Source organism: Tympanuchus pallidicinctus, unplaced genomic scaffold, assembly GCF_026119805.1.
Source record: "Tympanuchus pallidicinctus isolate F22 unplaced genomic scaffold, pur_lepc_1.0 scaffold5, whole genome shotgun sequence".
Taxonomy (NCBI): domain Eukaryota; kingdom Metazoa; phylum Chordata; class Aves; order Galliformes; family Phasianidae; genus Tympanuchus; species Tympanuchus pallidicinctus.
Genome location: NW_026294769.1, coordinates 40,182,687 through 40,207,804, shown reverse-complemented (window position 1 = coordinate 40,207,804; position 25,118 = coordinate 40,182,687). Strand labels below are relative to the sequence as shown.

At 36.3% G+C, this 25,118-nt stretch overlaps 1 long non-coding RNA gene across 2 annotated transcripts in view; it reads right to left on the bottom strand.

Moving 5' to 3' along the window:
- Window positions 1-25,118, bottom strand: part of LOC128091424 (uncharacterized) — a 45,301-nt gene that overhangs the window by 9,987 nt on the left and 10,196 nt on the right. The window contains exons 2-3 of one of the 2 annotated variants that reach the window (XR_008211402.1): window positions 10,536-10,653; window positions 2,021-4,543 (exon numbers count right to left, since the gene is read on the bottom strand). This is a non-coding gene — a long non-coding RNA (uncharacterized LOC128091424). Of the gene's footprint in view, window positions 1-2,020; window positions 4,544-10,535; window positions 10,654-25,118 lie in introns of those variants that run through there. The other variant, XR_008211403.1, reaches the window with a different exon arrangement.

The following is a 25,118-nucleotide window of genomic DNA, read 5'->3' as shown; positions in this document are numbered from 1 at the left end:
AAGCCAATCTGCAGGGAAGCAGGAAGAAAATTTATCTTTTTTTTCTCTAAAATCTCTTTGTTTTAAAACATACTTCTAAAGATGACATTAAAATCAGGGTGATTTTTTTTGTCATTGTGGGTTTTTTTGTTTTTTGGGGTTTTTTTGTTTGTTTTGTTTTTTAATGAAATGTAAATACTTTGAGTCAGAATATCTGAGCCCATATGAATTACAGAGTAAATGCAAAGTCTCAGGGTAATCAATCAGATGGAAAATACTATTTTTAATAAAGTACAAAGCCAAAATCAGTGTCTTGAGCACTGGAGAATTGTTGATGGAGTCCTGCATCTATTTCAAGGACTTGTGTTTAGAAAAAGAATGGATCCAATATTTTGTTTAAAACAAACAAAGCAAAGCAACAACGAAAGTATTCACAGCTTTTTACCCAAAGACACATCCTCTTAGCTCCTTCTGAAGATCAGTCTTTTCTGACTTTCTTCTGCTTTCTTCCTTAAAAGTTCTACTGCTTTGTTGGTTTGTTTGTTTTCTGCACACAGCTCCCACAGGAAAAGAAAACAAAATTATGTCTCATCCCAAACTTTCTTACTCATTTCCTGCATGTGGCCAGAGTTTTGGGAAAGTCTTCCTACATTATATCTACTTTTCTATATATGAAGGTAATTATATTTTTCTTCACTGACTAGTTAGTGGATATGTCACAGCTCAGAATTACTCAAAATTTCACATAACTCCCAGAATAATGTGACACATTTAGAAGAAAGTATCATTTCCTCATTGCAAAGCTTATGTAGACCAAGGCACTCAGTGATGATCCATTCATTTTTCCAAATGCCCATGAACATCTACACTGTAAAACAGCTTGATTTGTATCCATATATTTTCCTCCTCCAACCGTGTGATAACCTGCTCTAGTAAGTAACATTTTTAGCATCATTGTTAGTGCTTCAGTAGCATGGCTTTTCACACTCCATTGTAGAAAAAGCTAGTGTTCTTTTACAAAGGAACAATAACAACTCCAAACTTAATTTGCTCAGGTCCTGCTATCACAGAGAGTTGTGTAGTACTGTATTGATCCAGCAGTAGCAGTTATTACAGCATCTGTTCCTGTATGTGTGGTAGATGTTCATCTACATGCACGTCATCAACTTTTATTAGGTGGGAAATATGGGAATATATTTATGTGTACCTATATATATAGAGAGGATGTACAGTATTTTGAAGTGCCTTACTTGTCACTGGGGATATACATATGCCACTGTCACTAGACTTCTTCTAATTTAAGAATGCCAAGACATAGATCCAACATGGAGCAGTAGCATACAGTAACAAATATACATGTGGCAGACAGAAGAGGGGGGAGAGATAGGAGGACATACCTCTATGAGGCTCTTATATAAACTGCATGCTGAGATAGGCTCAAATACAGGAAATAAGAACTAAATATGTTTCTTTTCTTGAACTTCACAGTCATGAACAGTGAAACAGGTGATGTTCTAAAAGGGCAAAATAATGCCAGACTCTATTTTGGTATGAATTGTCATTAGACTGATCATGTGCTTGCAACAATCTGGAGAAACTCACTCAAAATGTATACATTTTCATTGACATTATGAAAATTTTCTTTTGCTTCTTCCTGTCCTCCTGATTATGACACATAGATCTGTGGTCTGAACTTCATCCAAATCACAGAACATTTTCCTGAATCTTTTATTTCTTTCTGCCCGCACCACTATTCCCTTGTGTCACTGGCTGGTGCAGAATGTTCTATCAAATGTATGTGCATTTCTTCCATAGAATTAAAGAAAGAAAATTCTTATGTTCTCCACCTTGTTAAAGGTAGACACTGGTATTTTTTATTTCTTTGGTGTGCATTTATTTCATCCCTTTACAGCAGCCTTCTCAGACATCAACCTACAAAGAAGTGTGGTAAAAACAATTCACTTAAAAGAGGCTGGGATCTACTGCATTGGCAGTGGGAGCAAGGGGGTATGTGGAGTGGCATCAGGACAATGAGTCCACGTCTTTTATACTAGTTTCATTTATTTCAACTATTTCATGTACAGGATGATTCATAAAGAGTTAAATAACCTGGAGAACCCCGATCAGATTAGGCAGAAATTTTCAAGGTCTTTAATCAGAAACTACAGAGCCAAAAACTGCAAATGAATGATTGAGAAAGTTGACAGCTACAGGACCAGCTGTAGGGAGTCTGCAACCATTTCAGAAACCACCTTGAATTAACCTGTAGGAAAATCCTGAGATTTGACAGCCAGAAGCAAAGACATTTTAGTGAAAACAAACAGGGTATTGAACCAGCATCTGGGGCTTGTGAATAATAATGCTTTCTCTTGCCCATGCTCCGTATCCTGGACAATGTCATGAAATACAGTTATTGTGCTACCAACAGAAAGTGCCAAGAGGCCCTGAAGGGAGTCTTTCACATGATACTGCCACTGGGATTTATAAGTCAACCCTTCATCCCACCTGCACAAGCAAATCCAAATTCCAGGTACACATAAAGCCAATTTTAAGGAGCTTGTTCCTGACAGGTAAAATCCAAAGAAGATTCCAAGAGAAGCATGAAGAAAAGTTTTTACTGAACAAAACTTCCTTTCTTTCAAATTTTGACTTTGAATACACTGTTTTAACCACCCATTCTACTCCTTCCTCTCCTAACTCTAGATGGGAATCTATAGCAAGCTTCAACAAAAGACAATAAAATTACAGCATGCATAAAGTTGGAATGATAGTTGTTTAAAATTCTACACACACTTACAACAATACATAACAAACATATTTTTGGTAATAAATTACACTTCATTACTGACAACTGTCCTAACTTCAGTAAAATATCATAGATATCTTCATAATTGCATTCATACAAAGATCTCAGCGTTAAGCATTTCACAGAATCACAGAACGTCCAGGGTTGGAAGAGACCTGATGGAGATACCATTTGCCTTCCAAGCAGCAAGGGCATACTGCTGGCTCATGTTAAGCTTTTCATCTATCAAGACCCCCAGGTTCTTCTCTGCAGGCCTGCTCTCAAGGACCGCTCCTTCCAGTCTGTATGGATGCCTGGGATTCCTCCAGCCCAAGTGCAAAACTCTGCACTTTGCCATGTTGAACCTCACCCAGGCCCACCTTCCTAGCCTCTCGAGGTCCCTCTGAATGGCATCCCTTCCTTCCACCATGTCAACCGCACCACTCAGCTTGGTGTTGTCAGCAAACTTACTGAGGGTGCACTCGATTCCATCATCGATGTTATTGATAAAGATGTTAAAGAGCACCGGTCCCAACACAGACCCCTGGGGGACGCTGCTCATTACCAGCCTCCACCTGGACATAGAGCCATTGATGACCACCCTCTGTCTGCGTCCTTTCAATCAATTTCTTATCCATCGAGTGACCCACCCATCAAATCCCCATTCCTCCAATTTGGAGATAAGGATGTGGTGGGGGACCATATCAAAGGCCTTGCTCAAGTCCAGGTAAATGACATCGGTCGCCTTCCCCTTGTCCACCAATGCTGTCACTCCATCATAGAAGGCCACCAGATTGGTTAAGCATGACCTTCCCCTGGTGAAGCTGTGCTGGCTGTGTAGGTGTGATCCTCATGTGATCAAGCATGTCATCCAGGATGATCTGTTCCATGATCTTCCCAGGCACAGAGGTGAGACTCACCAGCCTGTAGTTCCCCAGATCCTCCTTGCTCCCTGTCTTGTAAATGGGGGTGAAGTGACCCCTCCTCCAGTCATCCGGGACCTCAGCTGACAGCCACAACTTTTCTAATATGATGGAGACTTTTCAGATATGATGGAGGAACAGTGAAGTTCCTCCTTCACTGGACAGTGAAGCTGTTCAGCTGACGAAGTAGGTGTAAAGGTAAAGGTTTGTGTTGTTTTTTGTTTGTTCGTTTCTAATTTTAAAAACTTGCTTTCTTCCCTGAGAATCAGTTTCTTCTTCAGGTGGAAACTCCTGGTATTTGAAACCTCACTTTCAGAAATGTTGGAAGTGTACTGAGGTAAAATGAAATTGTAGCTCAATGAAGGTCCAAGTGTGCCAGTCTGTATAAATTAAAGCTGAGGATTGCTGAACCGTACAACCACTTTGCACTGCTAGGATGTGTGTTGCGTAGAGCTGTGTGGTCAGGACATGGAGTGAGGGAGAAGGCTGTAATGTTCCCCTTGTAATTTTTCACCTGAGCTGTTTTGATTTGAAGGTGTCCCATGCGCACATTTTGTTTTTTTTTTTTTTTTGTCAGACAACTACAGTTCCTTCAGACACCTGCAGAGCCTCAGAAGAGATATGGAGCATCTCAGAATCCCCATCTTCACCACACTTCCGCAACAAGGATACACCAGGATGGGCCAAACAAGGTCATGCAGCCCCACAGAGCTGAGGAATTATGTGTCTGGAAACTTGGGCTTGTACTGGGTTTATGTTCTCCGAACTCCTGCTGTGTGAACACCAGAGTGATCTTTAAGGGCTGCTTCATGGGTATTGTGTTGTCATGGCTGGAGCCAAAGTATGCAGCACTCATCTGTTTGAAGAAACAACAGGGGAGAAATCTCTAGTAGATGAAGACCTTGAGAGAGTTTCTTTTAAGTCTTCCTAGGGTTTTTAGAATGGTGAAATCAAGCTTAATTGGAATTTAAAGACATCTGGTAGGAAAGACCATTGACACTTGATAGTTAAAACTGAATCAAAAAATACAACAGTCACATGTAGAAAGTATTTTGAAATAGCATATTTACATATCTTTAAATGTTTTGTATAAAATCCCTCAGCTCTTTACATAATTATTTATAGAGTTCATAAATAATAGTATAATGCTAACTTAAAATATATGGCAAGTATTTTTCCATGAAGTTGGAGAAGAAAATGTACTTCTACATTTAAGTAAATTTCTAACCAAATGTTGCAAAATGTCCTTTAGTTTAATTGCATGCACAAACACAAAAGCAAAAAGACAAAACAACTTTTCATTATCTTTTTCATTACCATCATGGAAACTGTGAAAAAAAGATCAAATGGGAGTAAAGGGAGCCCAACTTCCTTTATTCCTACTCATTTATCTTCCTACATATAAACTATCTTCTAAACGACTATAAATAAATAACTTAGTAATAACACTTTTTTTTAAGGCAGTTAGACAATTTCTGGCAGGCAGTCTAAACACAGAAGACTATTCTGTAAACTGAGAATAGCCATACTAATAAAATGCAATCATCGTCTACAACTAATATCGGATGTCAACTGACAAAACTGACTTTCAAAAGGCCTGGACAATCACTACAATCCACATGCAGTACAGACAAAAAGGTAAATAAAAAAAGCATCTTCAGTGCGGATTATTTTATAAATTCTGTCAGTCCACTATGTATTGTATGTTTTTCACAGATTATGACTGATCCATGACAGTTCTGAGACAGGCCATTGCAGTTGCAGTATTATGGTTTTAAATGTAATATCGGACATCACCATGAGAAAAGAATACCCCCAGGAGTCGAGGACAGAAGGTAATACAGTGGCTCTTTCAGTGGTGTGGGAGACATAGCAATCTGCTGCATAGCTGAACAGTTCCCTTTTGTTCCCTGTTCAGCTATGGATCTGATTTCTCTGAATTGAGCTTATTACAATAAATATAGATGCACAACATGATTATTTATGGGAAGAAAACAGACAAAAGAGGTTGAGTTGCTGGTACCTAAAACCTAATTTTCTGAGTTTTTTCCCTTGAGGCCCTTTTCAATTGTTGCACCACTGTATTCTCATTGTTGCTCAATGATACAAGCCTAAGCTGTTCATCAATTTACTCACTCCCCCAATCTCTCTTTCTCTCACATGTGTGCTTCCTCTCTTTTCCCATGTTAACAGTTCCCCTGAAATACTATCACTTTGCTGGAGGATTGATGTAAGTCTCCAGCAATTAACATAATTACAAGCCTGATTATCTTCTAATTGCATTATGAGTATTTGGTTATTCACTACACAAATTAGAGAAAATTAAAGAGGAGCAAGATCCTGTGGTGTGGGCGGTACGCTTTCTGAACTGTTATGAGCATCTCAATGCTGTGAGATAACAAAGTAAAGACATTTTATATTCCTACTGGTTCATGGTTGTTCTTGCCACTGTATAATTTTTTTTGCTTCTTTCACCAGCGTTTCATGTCACCAAAAGATATGGTATTACTTCCTTTGTTCATGCAAGTTGACTGACAACATACAGTAAACCAAAGTAAATTCTTTATTTCTACATGGACAACAGTGTAAAAAAGATAAAAATCTGAACAACAGGCACCTAGAGGATAGGCACTGCTACTACTAAAAAAATCAACAATTCATAAACAATACAATTAAGGGTTGCTCTTCGTGGAGATAGAAGAGAATAACAGTAAAGAAGCATGAAAAATTATGAGTCCTTGCCTGTATCCTTCTATCATTTCTGAGGTTACCACACTATAACTTAAACAAACAGGAATAAGTTTAAACGCTATCTTAGTCTAAACTAGAGGGCAATTTTAAACCTAGATAACACTTTGATGAAGCATAATCAATGAGGGACAGGAGTTACTGTATCAGAAGCAACGCCAGCCATGAAAAGAAGTATTTGAAATGTACAGAATGGAAATTCATTATAAGAAAAAATATGTAACTGTATACCTTTGAAAACTTTATTTTTAAAACAAATATAAAGACTGCACAAAACACTGACAGAAAAAATTACAACAGGAAAAGGAGCAAAGACTTATAGAAAGGTTTGTAGCTTCTACTGTTGTTGAGGTTGAAGACCATAGCAAAGCTGAAAAAATGGTTATCTTGCACCTCAATCGGAGGTACGAACACCTCTATGACATACACTACACAGCCAGTGCTGTAAGAAGGTGCAGGTCTCCTCAAAACACATCTGAACTCCTCTGGGCAGTACTGCAAGCATCCATCACTGACTCCCACCCAAAGTAACTTTGGCTCTACCTGTGCTTTGGGATAACTCAGTATCTGTCACATGAGCCATATCCTGATAGTGGTTTCTCGCAGAATGGTGTTCATTTTGTGGATTTTTTTTTTAATAGAAATTAACCTGTCAACGCTCAATACTCATGTTCCTGAATTAATTTACAGGATACAGCAATGGTCTAATATCAGTGAATGTAACTGCTTCTGTACCAGGGGACCTCTCGTCTTCTCTTGGCCTCAAGGCCTCAAGGCCTCTAGTTACTGCTATTGGTGTCCAGACACGAAGGAATAAATTTATGGCATACACTTACTTCAAAGGGGTCAGTAAACTCCCAGCCTTTGGCTGGGAATTCTGTCTTCTGACCTAGGAACCAGTCTGAGTGGAATTCAAATGCGTGACCTAAGGTTTTACAGCTGTAAAGCACCCTCTGTAGAAAACCACTCCTTCTCACAGCATTTCACTGGTACAATCCTCTTCAGGTTTACAGCTTCTCAGGATGGGCAGGAAAGGGCTTCCCTTTTTCCACATCTAAGGAATAAAAACATGCCTTGTTCCATAGGGTTCTCAAGGTTCATGAATTCTGGGATTCAACTTCTCATAGACATTTATTGATAAAAGAAGTTGGTCATCCAAGACAAAACAAAACAAAAAATCTGAACTTAAGGGAGAAAAGGTGAGAGCAATCTTAATTATGTATCATTCTGGCATAATCGGGAAAAAATCCTTCATCAACAGTAGAATTTTCTTAGACACAAATGAACTGTGTATATATATTTTCATTTGTTGCTGCCAAGTGTGCACACACAAGTACCCAGGAAAACAACACCACAGCTTCAATTGATTCACATAGACAGAAAACAAAAAGAAAGAAACTGTATACCTGACACAAATCCTTAGCAGATACTTCAAAATTATTCATGTGAGTTTAAAATAGATTCAACACAAAATTGAATATTTGCAAGCAGGTAAAATTTCATATAACTTTTTTAACCTGTATAATTTTAAAAGCTCTAGGGAGTGGGCCAAAATGAACTTTAATGTACTACACATTGAATTTAATGAAAAGCTTTATTGAATCTACTGGCAATTTTCCCAGTTGCCAACAAGATTCCATTTTGCACACACTCATTCACTTCCTTCCCACTGCTTCTCAAAGCTGTCAGATATACATATTATAGAGGTTTTCAGAAGTTCAGGACTGTTAGTACAAGTGGATTTAGTAGTCTAATATCAAAGAATCCAAGGAAAAGAGTCCTCCTGGAATTCTGTCAGAGGAAGTAAACAACAGAACATTATCTTCATTGTTCTCTCTTTAAAAGGCCATCTCTAAGATTTTACATATACTTTGTTCTGCATTGATCTCTGAAATTTAAACTGAAGTCAGGACTTACAACTGAAAGTGAATTAGAGGCAAATAAACGTGTATTTTGTTTTGTATTGCTTTTGCACTATTTCCATCATACTTTTCAGGCAGGTAAGAATTAAGAGGACCTGAAGATGATCATATCAGCAGAAGACGCATACACTTGCTTTAAAAAAATCCTGAATTAAATAAGTAACCCAGCACTTAAACAAAATTTTCAGAACGCAGTGCCTGTATTTATTTTTGTAGAAATTTGGCTAGCAACTGCTAGGAGGCAATATTCCTGACAGGATAGTCCAGAGAGATCTCAGACTGATTTAAAAGAAAAAGCAATACATGACTTAGAAGGAAGGTGATAAAACCATACCACAGCTATCCTTGAATTTGAAGTGTTATCTTCTTTTTTGATGTGAACATTCTCCACCACAGTGAAAAGCAAACAAAATATTGTTTCCCTGCTTCATTACTTTAGTAAGAAGGATTGACGATATGCTTAGCTGGCAGGAAAAAATAATTTATTTCACTGTCACATTATTTGTTCACCTGCTGCAAGGTAAATAGAAGCTAAGTCACTTTTTATTTATTTAGCTTTTGCAAGACACCCATACTGACACAGCTAGCATTATCTATTATATACAACCTCTCTATTATACTGATTTCAGAAAACAAAATAATGCAAGATCTTCTCTCCTAATTGTTAATATTTGTAGAAAACATTACACCACTTCTTAGGCTTTTGAACGTAATTTCTTGAATTCTTTCACTCATCAATTTTTCAATTTAAAAGGTGTGTTGAAAATAACAATAATTTAACTTATTTCATGTTCAAAATGTACAAGGAAAATAAACATTCCATATGTAGAAGTTTTCAGCGTCTGGGTTTTGTCTGTCATCAAAAATCAATCACTATTATTAGAAGAATCTCTTTGTCATAACAGTACAAAAACTGCACTGATAAATATATTTGAAAATGCAGTTGCAAGCCAATTCCCATGTTAATTTCTCAGAGAAATTTCCCACTAAGGTGTGGCTGAAAGCAAAGAAAGTGAGTAGGGAATGTACAGAGATTACTGTGTATTAGTGTAAAGCACATCTCCTCCTGTGAAGTGAAGAATGGTATAAGCTCCACACTCAAAATGAGAGTATAAATTTGACTCAACAAAGCAGCCCGCCTGTAGGAGCTTGTTCCATTTTCATTTCATAGCACAAATAAAATGCTTTTTTTTAACTCTGTCTTTGCAAATAAGAGTCAAACATTCGAAGTAAAGTAAAATCTCGTATCAAGGGGACAAGAAAGAATTTATGTTTCAGGAGATTGCTTGATAGCTAAATGAAATGCAAAGTAAAAGAGTATTATGAAAAGCAGATATAAGGCCACAGAAGTGAGTGCAGTATGGGGCTTGTTTGTTGATTTTTTTTTTTCCTACTGTCTTCAGGAGATGCAGGGCTGAGCTCTTCAGTGTCACTTTGGTAAATAAGCAATTGGCTCAAATACTCGGCCTCTGCGTGGGTGAACCTCCTGTCAGCTTGATCCCTGCATGCAGATGGCTTTAGTGGTGTGTGCTTTTCCAGAAGTCTACAACAAGAGTTAAACTCACACCTTTCTTCACCCAAACAAGAAATTGTCACCAAATCCACAGATTAAAAAAAAAAAAGGGCAACATTTCTGTCAGGTAAATTCTGTTCTATATCTACTGCTTCACATACAGTAGATAAAGAGATAGCTTAGTGCTGCAGTGTTTACCTATTGAAATATTACCATTCCAATGATACTTTCATTTCTTGGAAGTTTTTACAGAATCACAGAATCACAGAATTGCAGGGCTGGAACAGACCTCAAGAGATCATTGAGTGCAACCTCCCTGCTACAGCAGGTACCCTACAATATGTTGCATAGGTAGGCATCCAGACAGGTCCTGATTATCTTTTATCCTTTTTTCTACTTTGGTCAGAATTCTCTTTCTGATGATGATTTCTGGAATATTCAAACATCTTTTTTTCCTCTTGAGGAATAGGGACCCCCTATTGGGTCCCTGTGCTAGAGCTGGACTGTAGCTCCATCCCCCAAATAATCACTTATGTGTATGTGTAAACAGACTGGAGCATGTTCAGTGAGGGAAACTGAAACTACTGTCAAGAGGCAGGGCATTCACCTCAGTTGAAAACTGAGGTTCAAGCCATCATGTAAAGTAGGCATGGGAACAGACTGACCTTTGTGCTGTCTTCCTTTACATACATTACTGGCCAGGTGGGTCTTCTAAGCTTTATTCACTTTTAAACAGAAAAGCCTTCTTGAAACTGAAAAGGTTTTGTTGAAATTGGCACATTTCTGAGAAAGGAAAAAAAATAAATCTGATTTCAACCTATCAGCATTTTCATCAGGAGATTCTGACATAGTTCTTATGGTAAAAAGATAATTCAACATTTTTTGTTATGATTCAGTAGCTCTATATTTATTTAGAGTACATTGCGTTTCTGTTTTAATCTCAGAAGATTTAACAGCAATATATGGAACACTGCAGGAAGACTTTATGTATATATTTGATATATTAACCTGATGCGTTGCATGTTTATGGAACACCAGTGAAAAAGTATAAAAGACTGTAACACTCGATTCTCAGTGACATTATGCTAATACATCATAGTTTTATGTTTTCTGAACACTTTTCCTTTCCACTGAAACCAAGCATTTTTTCAAGACTTATTAGTGAATATCAGATACTTAATTCTCCTCACAATTCTGGGATTATAAAAACACTATATGTTATAATGAAAACTCCACATCATACTAGGCCACATACTTGTACACTGTGTAAAGATTTCAGCATCCTCAGCTTCTACCAGTCACATTCACTTGAATGCTGGCCTCATCATTACTTAGCAGGACCTGACCAGGAGCTGTAACTTTGGTCTCCACTTTCAAGGTACGCCAAAAATGTAGAGAGCTGTCTCCAAAGCTAGATAAGTATATAATCTTGTTCTTAAGTAGATTATATTATAGTTCTGGACTTGCTGCACTCGGCTCAGTAGAGGACAAAAGATAAATCAAAGAGCTAGACTAATATATTCTGGCAGGAGGTCCTTGCATGAGACACCGGGGACTTTCAGTGAGAATTCAATGTTTTCCTCACACTTATGGCTTTTTTCCTTGTCAGCAGCTGAGGATCTGGCTAGTGGTCTCCAGGGCAGTTCACTAAGTGCTCCTGGAGAACATTTACACTGAACTTCCAATGAGCTAATAACAACTGGGAAATAATATCTGAGCACACAGTTTAACTCCGGATTGAAGCAGATGATAGTCACCTGCTGTTGTGTCATAAATTTTACTATATTCAGATGTCCTCTCCAGTAATCTGAGAAGTCAACTTTAGAGCAAGTAATACTAAACAGAAATTTATTTCCTCATTTCAAGGCATACTGCTGTTACCAAGTAATTTCCTATAGACTCAACTATGAATTTTGCATTAATCTAAATTCTAAACATCTTCAATCATCCTATTTTCCTTGAATTGATCACCTGGTTGACCTGTAAGTGAAATTCTTGGCAAAACCTATTGCCCCTTTAAAATTGATCTTGAAATTTATAAATGATTTTAACGGACATCAACAACATTCTTTTGTAAATTTGAATTTTCTGCCTTTTGTCTTCATGCTCTTTACAGTCTCTGCTGATTTTTGCCACCATAGCTTATGATGTTTAGAGCTGATAAAACTCTGGAGAAAAGGCTTACGTAATTATGACTGATTCCTTACAATTTGGTAAAGAAAATACACACCTTACTTATTTTTTAAATTTGGAATTTCTGTTCAACCACTTCAATGGACAATAATTTTTTTTTCTGTTACAGGACTGAACTTCAAGATTTTGAAAGAGATTAGATGAATTCATGAGGCTGAGACCTACCAGAAGTAGCTACTGAAGTATGTGGGCACACCAAATGAAAGACCACAATGTACTTGCACTCTCTGCTGTAATTTATTCCTAGCACACTTCATGCATCCTTTTAAGAGATAAGAAGAAGTGTGACCCAATACAGTAATTCTTATGAACTATATTTAATCCCCCGAAATTTCTTTTCAGAATTTTGAAATTACCCAGCATACTTTCTGTCTTACTAATTAGGCCAATATTTTTAAACAGCATCGGTTTGCTTCATTTTCAACATTACATGTGGATACTCATTTGCAGTACATATAGCTGACTGTTCCCTATCATTTCTTTCAAGCTACCTCGATAAAAGGAGGTACTGATATTTGATAACCACAGAATGTGATTTTAGAGACTATCTTTGAGATACAGATCAGCAGTTTTCACATATGCTACAATTACAGAGAAAAATACTGTCTGAAATCCATTTGTGAGAATACAGCCCTACAGCGACTATGGACCACAAAAATATAACGCTACACAGAAACATGTATCATGAGTCCACCATGCCCCCACTCTAATACCACATTCTTCTAGCATGAGTAGAACTTTAAGGGTTTCACACTTGTTGAAAACAGCCAGCAACAGTGATTTTCATGCTACTTTTTGTTTTGTTTTGTTTTGTTTGGTTTGTTTTTTTTTGTTCCTCTAGATTTAAGGCAACTTTGAAACTTTGAAACTGTGTTGTTGCTACGTTGCTTCTAGGCTCTGTAAGCCTAAAGAAAAGGGATAATTTCATTGAAAAAATAAATCAATAAATAGAAAGATGAAATGTACCCTTCCACTCCATATTCACTTATTCATGCATCTCTTCTGCTTGTCTTGCGCCTTCACATCAATCCAGCATTAGTCTCACTAAATTCACTGGAGAAGAAATTATACTCAGACGTCTTTAAAGCATTTCCTTTCTCTTATCTTCTCCCAAAATCTGGCCTGTAATTAACCTGTTTGTCATGAGTCCATTATTTTAAAAATCTGTACGTTTGCTTCACTTATCACATTAATAGGACTAAAAGTAAGCATATTCATAGTTCATATAATATTATTTCTATTATTTTACCATTCCTTCTGATCTTTTTTTAACTTGTCTGTTTAACTACCATAATGAAATATGTGAACTTAGAGACTAAGAATGAGGCATTATGACATGGCATAGTCATTTATTTGTCTAGATGAACAAGCATTGAAGGGTATCTTGTGTTTCACCCATTTCCTTTGAAACATTAATGTGTTTTTCTTTATTTTAGCATAAGACCTTAAACTCCTTAAATGTTTGCTAGTCCATTACATTTGGAAACATTGTCTAAGTAGTGTATTAAATTGTATATTTATTTTTCACATACATTGATGAAGGTAAAAACTGAAAGCTGAACTTAACTCAACAGCTAAGTTTATCAGTAGAGTTTCCATCCTAAATACCAAAAATACCATGTTAAAAATAGAAATATGGATGTGTGTTGAAGACATGTATTATATATGTAGTATTTTATTATTAACCTTGCTTGACATCCACTACACTCTATAGGAAAGCTGTTTGGGACTCTACTTCATTGATTTTAATGGAAACCAAAGGCCTGTTCTATAAAGTACATACAGAAGGCCATATACCATAATGCAAGTAATTTGGCATACATCCATAAGTCTTGAAAGGAGAGGCACTTAGAAGTGTGAATGTGAATTGCTTTGCAATCTGCAGTGTGGTAATATAGCTGTCAACCATATTTCATGTTGTGCAGGACTAAGGATAGAAAGCATCTCTGGAAAGACATGGTTTTTAACTTGAAAAAACTGAACAAGTGATATCTAAATATCTTTTTTTTTTTTTTTTTTTTCCTTTTATCAGAGTCTAAGAAGTCATATTAAGAAGTGCAATAGAGAACATTTCTTTTCATGGAATAGGGGAATTTTACCCAAATAAAATATGGATTAAAACAATTTCTTCTACATAGTTTCCATGCAAAATACAGATAGAAGAAGGGAGAAAGAAGAAAGATATTAGGAGGGAACAAGGTGTGGGTGAGGAAGAGAGAGATAGGGAGGGAGAGAGACAGGATTCCTGTGCTCACATTCAGCCAGAAATGTGAAAGTTGGTGGTTTTTGTTTGGACCTTGCATGGTTTCAATTCCTCCTGAATTTGCACCCTTAAGTTTTACTTTAAATTATGGGGTGAATAAAATGACACTCAAAACAATACCCATCACGTTACCAAGATACTCCTTTCTTCAGTATGAAATCATTAAAGACCACGAAGTCTTGGCAGCACTTCTACCTGAACTTATTTGTATTCTAATATTCACTGGCTATTCACCTTTGCTGAAAAGTTTACAAACTTTGGCAAACTTCATCTGTGTTCTGGCTTTGTAGCAGATCATGAAAACATGAAGTTACTAATTGATTCTGCTTTCATTATGAAAGCTCCTCCGCTACTTATAGCTGGCCACACAAAACAGACAGTAATGGCTGAATTCATGCACTGGAGTCATCTGGGATCAACACAAGATGAATTTGACTTCTGCAGCAGAAAAACATGATTTATATCAAACTCTTACTTTCTTGCTCAATTTGGTATCTCACTTTTAAGTACTCTTTGATCTGCTGCATGTTCTGAGTAAACTATCAGATTTCCCTCTGCTGCAGTTTCTTCCTATTCTGTGATACCAGGATAATGTTTACTCAGCTTGGTAGGGGTGCTTACCCAATTTCAGATGAATGACTAAGAACCAATTATTATCATTATGTTTTAACAACTGCAGAAGCCACATAGAGAGAATCTAGCATTCACAAAACAGGCATTTAAAATTGTTCAGGCTTTAAGCATTCTGGTTCTGGGGCAGGGGAGGATCCAAGTTATAAACTTAGTAACACTGCATTCAATGCAGTGTTGCTTCACAAACTGAATTAATCACCTCTTAAAAAACATTAACTCTTAGAAATATGACTTAGAATTTAATAATCAGTTAAAATTGGTCCTATTGGAAATGCAATCCAAAAACTTTTCCTCAAGAAACTGTTAAAACATCCCTGCATGTTCAGCGTGCTGTAGCCTCTATACACATGGTAAGTTTCACTTTAGATAAGTATCTTAATGCTTTGAAGAAAACAACCAGAATTAAACTAAACTAAAATTTTAAAAGTTTAAAACTGTTAGGAAGAAAACAACTGTGTTTGATATCAGATAAAACTACGGTCAGCGTCTTATTCACTGGCTTTTTCTCAGGCAAAAGACATGTTTTCCCCAGGGGTCACCGGGTCCAGGCAAGCTGCATTCTTTCTGCCAGGCACTTTGTAATGTGCAATGAACAGTGTCATTTATTTTCATTTCCTCATACTTAATTGCATGCTTCTTGCTTCCAATAATAAGCCAGAAGGCAGGTGGTAGAAGCAGTAAACTAAACTACTACTAGCTGTCAGAGTTACAGACCATGCTACTCTCCTCTTGAAACAACTCAAACTGCTGAACTGGAAAAACACTTGCTTCCACTGCGCATTAATAGAGATTTCCTTTTTATCCTATTAAAAAAAAAAAAAAAAAAAAAAAAAAGAAAAAGAGAGAGGAAAAATAATACTAAGTGCTTAGCAAACACAAATTCATTAATTTATCTTCTGTCACATCAAAAGGAAGGAATATATGAAGAACAGCAATAGTATCCCAGTGTACTTTTAAAGTGTAGTGTACTTGGCTCTTTTAGCCAAGTAATGTCAGCAATTATACTTCTGTAACTCGTTAATGACTTCAGTATTAAGCTATTTAAAACATGAATGATCATGTTTGAACGTAGAAATGTCTATTAGCTATGCTACATTCGTGTTTATCACATTGGAAAATAAATGAATTATTTCATTTATTGTGGAAATTAACACTTATTTCATTTTCTACTATGATAATAAATAAAATAAAACTTTATTGAAGATCCCCTTAAAGAAATTAATTTCATCTTCATTGTGCACTCAGGCTGACTGGATAATTACTTCTGGTGTATTTGGCTGATGGGTATGTCACTTCTACAGACAAATCAGGATTTATTGGCATATTTAGATGCAGAGTTCTCATGCTACTGCTGCATGCATGGATAGCACTTAACAATACATAACTATTTTTTTAATAGTGTCACTGTTGTGCCACAGATTTCTGTTATTGTTGAAGAAGATACTGGAAATCCTGTCACACTGCTGCAGTTAAAAGAGAATGACAAAGGGGTACAATTAGAGTAATAGCTAATATATTCATGATCACTTTAAAATTGTAAGTTCTCACTCCAGCGACTTCTAACTCTACCCAATTGTTTGTGGATAAAAAGGTGTTGCTATTCCTGCTGCAATTATCTGATAGAGATAAGTAATAAAAAGAGGATTTCTAAAAATATTATTTGCTGATTTGCATAATAGAACAAGTGCTAGTAGCAAACCCAGCAAAAAAATGTCACTATACCAGAACATGTTCATCATTTTAGCTCGTAAGTTTTCTATGTACAATTCTAACATGCTCATTACTAACTGTACTAGTTAGCACAGAATGTCCTTAGCATTGAGAACATGTAGCTGCTCACTTTCTGTAATGCCCTTCTTAAGGATTACTGATGCTATTATTTCTGGTTTAAGTTGCATATTTCAGATACATAATACAGATATACATGAAGGTTCAGGCTGAATCCTGCAAGTAACACCACCTGTAAGCTTTTACAATTTTCTGTACACCCTCTTGAAGTCAGTGGAGCTTTGAGCAAAGGATCATTTTCCACTTGCAAAATAAAATGGAATAGCGGGGCTCCATTTTAGGACAAACGATACATTCACTCAGAAAGAGCAGTAACTTATATGTAATTAAGTAATTAAGAAGACGCAAATTATTTTCCAAAAGTTCAGTCCAAATCTCTCTGTCTAGAGAAACAGTATACATAAATAAAATAACATAAGCAACTGGGTAAAAATTAATTTGCAGGTGTTACCTTTCCCACTTCTAGCTCAACTTCAGATGTTGGGGAATTACTTACTTGGACTCTAGTCTCTGTTCTTGTAGGTAAAGGTCTCCTGCATTTTATCATTATTTTTTTAATTGACATAAGTGATTTTTTTCTCTATAAAATCCTATGTATATTCAGAGAATCTTAGTTAAACTAAATGTCCAATTGCCCTAACAAGTGAATGGACAAAGGCTAAAATTCATAAAACTACTCAAGTATCTAAACCTCAAAGTTTTTTCAGGTATGACTTAGTTTTTAATATACTAAATTCCACTTGCTTTTAGTGAAACTCAGATTTCCAGATCCAGTTTTCAAAGGTATTAGCACAGTTCCATCAAAATAAGTGGAAATTGTACATTTTTTTGAAATTCCAGTAGGAACTTTTCTCCATCTTTCAGCATTAAAATCTCTCAATAAACATGGCTTTTAAGTTTTTATCCCATTGGAGTAACCAGTTCCTAAGTGATGATCTAATTTGTTTTTACTACCCTTAGAATCAGTGGGAAGGGGCTGAGACAACCAAAAGTGTGGGCAGTCTATAGTTTGGTATTGACCACCACCTTCCATATTCAACAAGGGAAAATTAGAGTAAATGACTCCTTTTTCACTTCAGATTAGTGCTCAAAATTAGGTGAACTGCATCAGACTGTAAGGACAAAAATGGGTTTTGTTTTTCAAAAGAAATTTAATGTCTTTTCCCCATTACTCTGCCCAGTGGTATTTGCTCTAGCTCCCAATCTTTCTTGGTGATCTATTATTTTAGGACAGATTAGATGCACTCCCTGAGGAACTGAGAATCTCAAATGAATGTAAGAAAAGCTTTTTAATTCTGAAGAAGGAAGTGCTTCATACATGCCTACGCCCTCAAGATTCCCTACTGCTAAGTTCTGTGTGACACTACTTGTGAATCGTTTTGAGTTACCAAAGTCTACTCACATACTGAGAAATGAACACCATCAGTCATTCCCTGGCCATGACCTGAATCCAGTTCAGATACCAAAGTTCTCTAACAAGTCCTGGGGAAAGCTATGAATGGCACATGGAAAATCAGAGGATTTGGAAAAAATAGGAAATATTAAAGGGAGAGGTCCATAGAAAGTGATCTAGCCTCTGCAACTCAACCACATTAGCTTAAACACGAGAAGATACCTCCTTCCATGCAGGCATCACAATATAGTTTACTTCTAAGCACTTCATTCATGAAGGTAACATGATGAGTCTTTCCTCACATACTTCTTCCTCCCCAGGAGAGCCAGAGGCAGAAACACTTTCCTGCTCCTGCCCTGCCAAGATCCAGGAAACTATTAGTTTAAAGTGTGAGTGCTACATGGCATGGTATGTATACTTGACAGACCAGTAAAGGCTACTGGGCTCAGTTTTATAGGATAGTTATACAAAAAAATGCCTACTTATTTTGTGAATCCTACTAGCACTTGCACATGACATAAGAGACCATACTGGTCTGCATACTTAAAACTGCACTTTTAGCAATGTCTGAGAGAGACATGTCTACATGTAGACATGGATAACTCAGGATGAAGGTACTCCTCGCCTTACCCTTTGGCTGAGCTGGAGTGTTTTGAAATTAGGCATGATATGTACTTGTGGTATTAAGCACGTAAGTCTGCCCGTACAGTTCAGCTGGATGTGCTTTTGAAAAGTAAAGGCCTTTCCCATTGATCTCTGCTACTTATATTTTTAAAGTCAACAAAAACTGTTGATTTTTGCAAACTCACAACCACAGTCCTCAACTGAAAAAAGCATAGCATTTAAAAAAGCAATGATCTGCCAGATTTATTTTTCCTGGACTTTACCCAAGATGTTGCTGAACATGAGTATATTACAGCAATACAGAAAAGGCAGACTGGCCTGATAACTATGAGCTAATAAAAAAATAATATCTTCCTAACTCCAAAATCTTCTCCCTTATTCCTTGGTGGACTCGCTCCATGGTTTTTTATTTCCGCTATGATACTGCATTATGGAAGCATCCAGAGGTGTGAGAGGGCTGGCTGGAACTACAAGTACCTCAAACTTAAAAAGAGACATATAATATTTATATACTGAAATGCCTTATACATTGCTATTTGAAGCACATTCAGTGCATAATCTTGTAGATCATTCATTTACAGGTCATGCCTCTATATCTATGAATTCCCAAACTGCAGTGTTTGTTTTTCATCTATCCAGATGAATACCCCAAAAACTATCACTTACCCTTTGACATGATAAATGACTCTGTGGGGATTTTATTGCTGAGATGCAATACTCCGGAGAGTCATGCAATCGTGCAATCCAATTAGTGTTTTAGATGGTACAAAATTATTCAGTGAATGAATGGGTAGAGACACATTACAAATAATACTGTCAGGACTATTCTCCCTACCTTCTTTCTCTTCCCTAAATCGTATCAACAGACATGGATGTGTACACATACACAGAAATGCACTATGTACTATCCTAGATAAGACCATTTCTCCTTAAGTCTATGGCTTTTATTGAATTTCATTTATAAAGACTTTCCAAATTACAGACAAGACCTTTACATGGAGAATGCATTGATGAATGTATCCTGAAAATGATGAAAAAAAAAAAAAACATTTGTAAGCCATGTCAGTTCCTATATTCCTTTTCAATATCATTTTTACAAAGGCATTTAAAACCAGTGGCGAATCTAGTTTGAACTTTATTTTTTATTTGTATCATGTATAAATTATAAAATGCATATCCATATTCTTTGGGTACTACAATTTAATGTACCTCAGAAGATGTTTCTTTTTTTTGTACTTTCTGCTATACAGCTGCTCACAGCTGAAATTGCTCAGTCATAAAGAAAGCGCATTTGCTGCACTCCAAATGCCTGCATAGGTATGCATTTGGGAGATAATTTCCTTTATTTAGTGTCATCTACAAGGAAAAATATTGGCAAAATCAGCCATTCTTGAGAGTAAAAGTCTCAGCCATTCTCAGTAAAACTAAAGCAGAAAAAACTTCTAGGCGCCTACTTTAATGAGTCCTAACTTGAGTAACTCTAGTGTAATTCTGATATCTAACTTTCCTATTATTTCTGCCCTTGTTTTTCACCATCTCTCCATATGGAAACTCTAAGCTGTTCCAGGAAGTTTCTTATAAGGAGTGGATGTCTTAAGTTATATTTAAATCTCTAACCCTTGATGCCCAGTAAATGGACTATAAGTTAGATAAGGTAACTGGTCTTGCCAAACTCTGATCCAGAATTTGACTTTTCAAGGATAAAAACAGAGCATGCCCTTCTTGAGCTACATTATCAGAGTCATATGCTTTATAAACTGTAAAATGGCATGTTTTTTTCTGTTTGGAGCACTTCTTATATTTGCCCATTCATTCAGGTCTAATAGAAAAAAATAGGACATTGCCTACTCAGTCAGGAGTACAAATTCAAAAATAATTACACTGCAGCAAAGGCACAAAATTCTGATGTACTTTCCAAAAAAATTAGAATGAAGCTGTCAATTTTCTTTTTACCTTATTTCCCCTAGTACCTTCTTCCTTCAGTATTTTAAACTTTACTGGCAAAATATGTCTAAATGGAGGCAAGCTATTGTAGCTTATTAGTACCTCTGCAGCTAAATTATGTTGGTGGAAAGTGTGCTTGTGGAAATATATATATTGAACAAAATTTAGGCAAAATATTTTTCTGTAATCTTTAAAGTTACATAACTGCAAGAGATAACATCAGTAAATAAAGGCTGTTAATAAACTGGCTAATTAATTCACGTTATTAAAACAAGACACATTATTCTCTTTTTGTTCCTATTTAGGTCCTTATTCTAAAAAGTATTTAACAATATCCTGCTTTTTAGTTTTCTTATGTATTCCTTTAGGCATAAATCCAATGAAATGTTTAAAGATGAACTTAGGCACGTGTTTGGGTGATCAAACCCAAACCTGATTCAGAATCAGGTAATGCTGAAAACAGACATTACCTTGGATGCAAGGGAAAGCATCCAGCAACCTTACGAAGAAGAGTCTATAAAATAAGGTTTTTGACTTAAGAATAATTACAGTCGAAGAGAGAAAATGCTCATCCCAGCCAGAAGAAAAAGCACAAAATGTTTTCGGAGGCTGACATATTGATCTTTCTATGACTGTATCCAAAGCACTAAGACAGAAGTAAGGCTTACTCGTGGTGGTAAACACAGGAACTCACAGCATTTGCTGCACAGTTCTCTTCAAAACTTCTTGAAATTAATAGTTAATTCTGCTGCATAAACCAAGAGGACAGGAAAGGCTGTCTTTACACTATTTTGTACCACATCTAACCATTATGTAATTAAAGAATTTTTTCATATTCACTTAGTTACTTAGAAGACACTGTATGTTGAGCCAACTCATGATGTAGTGTAGACTATTTTTTTTACCACAACACCATAGCAACTTAAACACCAAGTATTTATTTTCCTTCTCCAACACTGCAAGTTATTTTATGAAAATTTTTATGCAAATTGGGCAATGAATTGACTCATTCTGTTTGTCTCCCTTGTATTTATCTCTAAGGCATCTATCACCATGGTGCCTAAATGCTTTGGTATCTTTGTGTTTGCCAGCTCTATCTATCTTGAGAATGGTATCATCATTTTTGTCCACTTTTACATGGTCTCTCTATATACACTGCAAGGAAATATTATCTAGGACAAATCAGCCACGGATTAAAGGCAAAAAAATGTTTTCTATACTAATACAAAAATCAGTAAAACTGAAAGTAGTAAAATTGAAAATAGTAAAATTGAAAGTCCTTACTGTTTTCTTCAGTCTTCATTACACTGAAAAATAGCTTCTACTGCATTGAGAGCACTGTGTTAGTAAAGGCTTCTTGATCTCAGAACCCCTGAATATTACTTAAAATCACTCATACTCTACCTCCTAACCATTTTGGATAACCACACATGCCCACAACACCAAACAAACCTAACATTCTTTTTTTTTTTGCAGTACATGAACTTCCTTTCTTCCTTAGGGTTCATTCAGATTACATCTTCCTCCAAAACATCCCTAACATACTTCCAGACCAATAACTTCCCACATACAACACATGTTGTCATGAGAACAGTGTAGTGTAAGCAACCTGCAGAGCTTTCAGGCTGCTGCAGACCAAACTAGGGAGCAGTGACAGTTACAGTTGTAACATATACCTGCTGTCAATGGTAAAAGCAAGATTTTTTTTCCCCTCCTGCTTTTTTAATAACAGTCAAATGGAAAACACAGGAAACTGTAAGTAAACTCTATATTCAAAAATACTAACTTGGCACAAAACACTGTGATGGTGTATCTGGCTTGCCTTCAAATAAAATGATTTTTCTCCCCAAATATTAAATGGAAAAAGTATTATGAGAAAGAAGTGAAATGGAAAATTGCTAAAGCTCAAAAACATAGCACACAGAAAGGTGGCCTTTTTTTTCTAACAGCTCTGAGAATATATGAAAAAGTGAGAAAGGGTGTGAAGGAGGGGGAGAGGGAAGGAGAATAAAGACAAGGGAACGTGAAGCAGACTGAAAACAGAATGTAAAATAATCGATATTGTTATGGAAAGACCGAAAAAAAATTAAGTAGGAGCAAAATCTACAGAGGCACTTTCAATACCACAAATATCATCCCATAAAGCAGATTTTCCATAAAATCTCTAAATGTAATTGGCCTGGTCATCATTCAGAAAGCTGGATTTGTCCTAGTTCATCCTGCTATGGGCCAGACAGTGACTTTTTAAAAAAATTCCATAGCAAGTGTAACTGTGAGGTTTATCTTACACCCTTCAGTGCTATGCTCTACTTAAAATATAACCCTTACCCAATATTTCCAAATAAAAACAGTTTTTTAAGCCATTGATAAAACAGGATAATTATTTTCACCAAAAACAGAAAAATGGGAAAATGTCTCTTTGAAGCTGTTAGTAAGGACGGTAACACAGTTTGACATCTGTCACTTGGGGAAGTAAAAGTGCTTAATATATTACATGAATAAAGCCCATTTTGCCTGTTTTAATGGCAGACATATAGTAAAATTCTTTACTCTAAATTTAGTATTTCGACTCTTCATTGGTCAGCATAAAGCTGTATCAACACTGAAGCACAAGGCATTTTTAGCATATTCAAAGCTATACAGAAGTGATGATTTCATCTACAGATGTAAATAGTAGCACCTTCATTCTCATCACTAATACAAACAACAAGATTTCTGACACCAGGAAAACATAGAAAACAATTTAATCTTTTCAAAATTAAATCAATTTTACAGAACTTTAAGATTTCCACTTACTTCTACAAGAAATTTTGCCTAAACAAAAACTAGTTCCTTGTAAATTTCTCCTTTGTGGGGGTGGGTACAGGCATGAAGCCTCTTCCCGTGAAGGAAATAAATGAGCATTACCTGATCTTCTCAGGATTATGAAATTCTTCATTGACATTTTCCTTTTTGTTTACAACACTTGCATCTTGAGATACTGCATCAGCTAGAAAGGAACTAACCAAATCTGTCCATCTCATGCATGCCCTCTTTGTTTTTGGGTGTTTTGTTTGTTTGGGTTTTTTTTGTATTTTAAAAGACTCATAAAAAAATTGTAGATGTATTCAAATATGGTCCATCATAATGATTTAGTATCCTTCTATGTCATATAGATTCATCTGACTGTGTGTGTTTTACTTCAACACATTTGTGAAATTATTTAAGTTGACGTATCTTCCTACAGCTGATCTACTGAAGTTCAGGATTGCTAGAATGGTCAGTTGCTATGAAAGCTTAACTCTTTTGTACTGATAACACAGTGACTCGTGTTAAATTCCTAGACAAATTAAATGAAGTTCATCCCCCTATAACTAAACCCTCTTTGAGTTGTTTCTGTAGCCACGTAACAAGTCTTTACTCCTCATGTTGCTGTGGCAGCTAAAGATCCACTTTTCGTTCCCAGTCTTAAAGGAATTTTCATCCTTTTAGTTCTCATGGGAAACTGTGTTAAAATTCAACAACCTGACCTTAGGTTGCATTGAATATTCCCATTGACTTCAGGCCATAAAAAAGAAAACTGAGGAGAAGAGCTATATTCTGTCAGAAATAATATGGCTCCAAACACTGGAATCATCCTGACAGCTCTATTTCAGAAGTTAGCCAAGGAGAAAAAAGGGGCCAGGCATCTTGAAAATTACATACATATAGCTCACACACATGTATATACACGTACAAAGCATGAAGGAGAATAGAGGATAGAACCTGGAAAGAAACCATGCCAATATATCAAGTGGCAGATGAATTATCCCCAAGAGTTTCATAGAAGCAGCAGCCACCCCATTTTAAGGTGAAATTTTATTTCAATCTCAGCTGCAGCATAATCTAGGATCCATCTGTTCCTCCATTCTCCCCCCCTTTCCCTCAGTCCCCCTGCTCCCTTCCCAACTCACACGCTGACATAACTCCATGGAATCACTCCATCTCCAGCACTACAGGTTTCATGAGCCCTACTGGGTAGGTAGGAATTGCAGGAAGAGTGATGGAAGGAGTCAAAAAAAGGAAAATGGTAAATCTATTTCTGTGAGTTTTCATCTCAGTCAGACTTTAAGACATTTTTGATCATTTTAGTCTAAGTGTATGTTCAACATTTGCCCCTCAAATAATTTTTCATGGAAAGACAGTGACCAGTGAGTGAGTACTGTCAACATCTCTGTGAACTCCCTAGCAAATACCATTATTTCCACTCAATAATCACTTTATTTTTCCTGTATGATTGCTCTGCTTCAAATCCTCAGTATATTACTCAGAAAGTAAATAAGTAAATATTAAAAAAAAAAAAAAAAAAGGAATTTTCTGATGCTCGGTCTTCTGTAACACCAAAAACACAGTTTAGTTTAGTTTAGTCCTCTTAGTTTAGCAAGAGGACTC